Consider the following 4955-nt stretch of genomic DNA (forward strand, 5'->3'; position numbering starts at 1 on the left):
ACCGGTTTATTAAACGGGTCGGGTTCGCGTTTGCCACAGCCGACCCGTTTAATAAATGGGTCGGGTTCGGGTTGAGGTATGCTGACACGCCAACCCGACCCGCCAACCCGACCGGCCAACCCGACCCGATTGCCACCCCTAGGTTGAAACAGTAAAAACTTATTAAAGTGGCATTCTGATCCTTTCCATTTCCATTTGCATCTTTATTGCCACTTGTACTTGATTGGACCTAGACAGACCCAGCATAGTGTCTAAACTCTCGTCTTAAGGGTGCAAAGGGATCCAATCCATTTCTTTAGGATCTTAAAAATAATGCTCAAATGCATATTTGGATCGAGTTATTCGCAGATTCAGATTAGTTTGAAGGATTTGTTCTTTGGATGCATGTTCGAATCCAGATAAAGTCCGAACCTTTTTTCTTTGGTACGTGTGAAATGCATGTATCCGAACATTTTTTTCTATAACTTGCAAAACGCGGATCCAGGTTCAACTCTACCTAATCGAATCTTATTCGAATCCAGAAATGAACCTGGACCTATTAGTACTTATCAGTGGATTCGGATACTCCGAGCATATCATATCCGATCCGTTTTCCCTTCCTCGTTTCTGCATATAAATACCGCAAGTGTTTAGGGTTTCTCTACGAGAAGGGCTTAGGAGTTGGAGATTTGGGGACTTCGGCTTGTAGTTCGGCCGACGCCTCTCTCTCTCTCTCTCTCTCGATTTTGAGGGTGCATTCGTTGATTGGTTGTATTGGTCTGTTTTTGTCTTGATTTGTTTTGTTTCTTATAGGTTCAGTATGCGTTTAGTGGTAGATTTCTGTATCAGTGATTTCGTTCTTTCCATTCATGGTTGATTTCCCTTCCTAATGGTGTCTTTTATTTCCTTCTACTTTTATGGATTTATGGAGTGGTGCGATGATTATAAAAAATTCCTCGTTCTGAATGCTTCCGCATGATAGACCCCTTTACACCCATAGAATATGAGCACCAAGACGAAAAATAAATCCATTTTTTCAGGAATAATTTTAAGTTGTTTCTGTCTCTGCTTGTTTCAGGATTTTTTTCTTTTCTTCTCGATGTTTGGTTTGTAGTCTTATTGCTTTTGCTTTTAAGACCATGTCCGTTTTGATGCTTCGATCGCAGAGATTGAGTAGCTTATTTTTTCCCTCAATGAGTTGAAAAAATAGTTGCTTGGTTTCTGTAATTTTGCTACTGCTTTGTCATAAATTTCATTTTTTTTTTCTATAAATTTGTGTTTGGATACACCCACTTATACAAGAAAGCGTGACGAGCTGGGAAATTGCATTTTCGTTTATAATGCAATTTTCCAATTCATCGAACATTTCAAGATAAATGGGTCCATCCCAACATCTTGCAATGTCAATCATGCAGCATAGACATTGTGTCCACCATTTTGTGAACAAATTGAAGAAATTCTATGCTCTTTTAATTTGTTTTCTTTTGGGTCATCTCTGCTCACATCCATTTGGTTTTGGGTTTTTCTTTTCCGGCTGTGTTCTTGTAGATCGTAACTGGTGTTGTGGAGTTTTTTTAGAGCATTATTTCCACTTTGATGTATATGTTTGTGTGTTCTCTTTTGATATTGTGTTCTTCACTCTTTACTTTAGTTATGTATAATCGTGAACCTGAGTATGTGTTTCTGCAAATTTGAACTCTCGTAGAAGTGTTGGATGATATGAGAGTGAATCGCTAATTGGGGTTGTTGAGTTGATTGGGAATGATCACCGTTAGTTTGGAACAATTTTTTCCTAGCCAAGGTACCGAATGTACTTGTGACCCTGAGTAAGGAAGGTTCACTTTAAACAAGCAGTAGTATGTGATATTTGTCCATATAATTGCCTAACTTGTTTGATTGATTTGATATTCTTCTTGTTCTTCCAAATGAGCGGCTTTCATAACTTTAGTTTATAAGCCTGTAGTTTTTTGTGTAGTAAGGTGCACATAATCTCTATTATCTATCTCGCACATATTAAACATGCGAACTCACCTTTTTTTTAGAAATTTTGATGTGTGTGGGGAGTAGATAATTCTTATAATGGGACCACCTTTTTTCAGTGGTTGGAACCATTCTCTTCTACTCCTAAAACGAAATTGGGGATTTTAAAGCCTGAATATGATTATTTGAAACAATGTTCAGGTTACGCAAGCTCCAACATGCATATACGTATACTTCCATCCCTGTAAAAGTTTTTGGCACATTGACTTAATGAATGCCCAATTTATGATCTTCTATGGTTTGGTTCTTACGTTTATTTGGTCATTCTTGCTGTTATGAATGCCTGTATGTATTTCTGGGGTTTGGTTCTTTTTTTTGTTAATCCGAGAGAAACCCACCTTCCCCATCTCCAACTTCACATTGGCTGGCCTCCGGTTGGTAAAACCATTGAGGTTCCTCTTGTCCACCGTGAAATAGACCCAGCTTTGACCTTTTTTCAAGTGATGCCACCAGGGGGTTTCTAACTTGTGACTTCCCGTCAACTTGTTAACTTTCACAAGTCACCCTTCCCAGATCAGTGGAGTCCTTGTGGGCTCTCTGTCTGATAGCAACAGCTAGTGCACATCACCCTGTGTTGGGACAGTTTAAGCTCAAAACCCAATGGCAGTGTTGTATAACTGGTAGGGGTCTGCTTGACCCCAACTTGCCTTTCAAATAAATTATCAGCTGCGCCCTTTGGATCTCCGGGGTTTTATCATTTCCTGATTTTTTTTCTATTGGTACTTATATTTTAACAAGACCTACATTCTCCCACAAACGTATCACCTCAGACTCCTTTTCTTCATTCAAAAACTTTTACATATCACATCGTGCATGTAGAGGAGTCCAATTAGTTGTTAACATACGACTGTACATATAAAATAATCCTACTCCCTGCTTGTGCAAATTTTTCTTCGATGCTTTTGAAACATTCGCCTTGGCTGTGATGACAGATTTCATCTCTCGATACTGATTTGAAATGCTATTGGATATCCGCAGATGATGACCTAATTGTGCGTGTCTGAGCCACTTTATTAAGAGGCTATTGTGAGTTCTGGTTTCTGCGTTTGGGTGCCGATGTTGGGGAGGTGAGGAGAGGTGTGGTGGGATTGTAAAAGAAAATGGGATATGAGATTGGAGTTTTTCAACATCCTTGTGAGGATGGAGTTGAAAATGGCCCATATCCACTCCCAACATCATTCTCTTCTCCCAAATCAGGTTCCCATGTAGCTGCGGGGCTAGGTGGTATTATTATATTCTCATTAAATACCAATTGCTGTGGTCTCATCTCACGCTCTCCAACAGAACTTATTGGATCTTACTGAATCATCATTTCCATGTTCACTTTCTGATAGTAACTTTTGAATCAGGAAGAATGAGTTGATTGTGATCCAAGTTTTAGTTGTTTTCAGATTAACAGTAGATTCCATCTGTCAATTAATCGTTTTTGAAGTTATGGTGCTGTGATTACAACAAATTCATCGTCCTGAATGTGATATGACAGACATGTCTACACCCATAGAATATGAGCACCAATTGAACTAAGTATTTTAAAGAAAACTAGTTGGATTTGGATATCTATTTTCCCTTTTTGTGTGAAAATCATTTTGTACGTTGCAAAATCGTTTTGTACCTTTTCTATCTTGCTCTACATTACAAAATGCCAGTCACGGTGCATGTTATCAAGTTCCCAATTTAAATTTGGAATTGCTGCCATTTTGTTCTAGGTGCTTGTTGTACTTTGTAATATCTTCTAATTCTTTTTTATGTTTGAAATAGTAAGAGTTTTTCAAATTTTACTCTGCCAGGACAGTGACCACCATGAACAAGAAAGGGTAAAGCTAAAATATAAATCTGGTCCAGCTTTCCACACTGGACTTCAACAGAACAGATGGTGGATATCTGTGCTACTCCACTGAGGTTAAGGTACTTGGCATATGACGAATCCACATTGACAGAATTTAACAATTGCTTGGCGTATCGGTGTGTGCGCAGCCACTCCGTGACTTTGTTCTTGGTAAAAATCCACCACGACTAAATCCACCCAGGTGGTATACCATGTGGTAACTGTTTCAAGCTGATGGCTCAGGAACGAATCCGTCTGCCACATGGTCTGCTGTTCTGGTAGGGGTCCGCCTAACCAACTTTCCTTTCAAAAAAATAAAAAGAAATCCGCAATAACTGAATTCAAAAGTTTGTTGGCTTTTTGGTGCGCATTCAGTAATACTAGAATCACAATCTGGGCTTTGCCTCTCCACCCCTACTCCCAAACTTCCATTTATTAAAGCTAGTCCCATCTACCTACCAACATTGCTTTAGCGATGTTGCTGGCGATACTTTTGACGAGTTCTTTGCACACTGTCGACGTGATGTTTTGCAGCGTACCAGCTCTATGACTGGTGATTTTGTATTGCGAGATCGTTGAATCGTATTCCTTCACGCCCATCTTCTTACCTGTAAGGCTTGGTTGATTTTTGTCTGATACTGTATAGCCTTGGTGTAACTAAAAGATAAATTCCACTTTTATAAATTACGTCTCCACTAAAGTATGTTTGGATTGATGGATTTGTATGGAATCAGAATCCAATTATTTTTTTGAAAATGGCTGTTATGATTATGCATTTGAAAAAGTGGCAGCTGCCAAGACCTGTATTTTGCAGCCATTATGCCGTTTGGGATCTCCTGACTAGGGTGTTGGATTGGTGGAATCCACACCTTTTTTCTCAGTTGGGGACGATGGAAAAGTATGAATTGTGAAATTGGTACGGGAAAAGCCAAAGGCAGTTTCAGGATTCGACTACTACCATAGATAGGTGGTAGTCGGCAACATCCAGGCCGATGCCTGCACCGATCTATCGATTTCATCCCCATCTCCCAATGCAGCCATACCTACTTCCACCTATCCTCTAAACCCCATGCAAACTACCCTTCTTTTTTCCTCTCTCCTGAACAGAAGG

The 4955-nt window shown here is 39.6% G+C and overlaps 3 non-coding genes across 3 annotated transcripts; all 3 read left to right on the forward strand.

Moving 5' to 3' along the window:
- Nucleotides 1-908: 908 nt before the first annotated feature.
- LOC149812598 (small nucleolar RNA snoR8a) lies at nucleotides 909-992 on the forward strand. Its single transcript, XR_016428401.1, has one exon. It is a non-coding gene; the product is annotated as a small nucleolar RNA snoR8a (small nucleolar RNA).
- Nucleotides 993-2936: 1944 nt separating this feature from the next.
- Nucleotides 2937-3028, forward strand: LOC149812599 (small nucleolar RNA snoR126). Its single transcript, XR_016428399.1, has one exon. It is a non-coding gene; the product is annotated as a small nucleolar RNA snoR126 (small nucleolar RNA).
- Nucleotides 3029-3452: 424 nt separating this feature from the next.
- LOC149812600 (small nucleolar RNA snoR8a) lies at nucleotides 3453-3533 on the forward strand. The gene has a single exon (XR_016428402.1). It is a non-coding gene; the product is annotated as a small nucleolar RNA snoR8a (small nucleolar RNA).
- Nucleotides 3534-4955: the final 1422 nt, after the last annotated feature.

Source organism: Nuphar pumila, chromosome 16, assembly GCF_984573655.1.
Source record: "Nuphar pumila chromosome 16, dmNupPumi1.hap1.1, whole genome shotgun sequence".
Classification (NCBI taxonomy): Eukaryota; Viridiplantae; Streptophyta; class Magnoliopsida; order Nymphaeales; family Nymphaeaceae; genus Nuphar; species Nuphar pumila.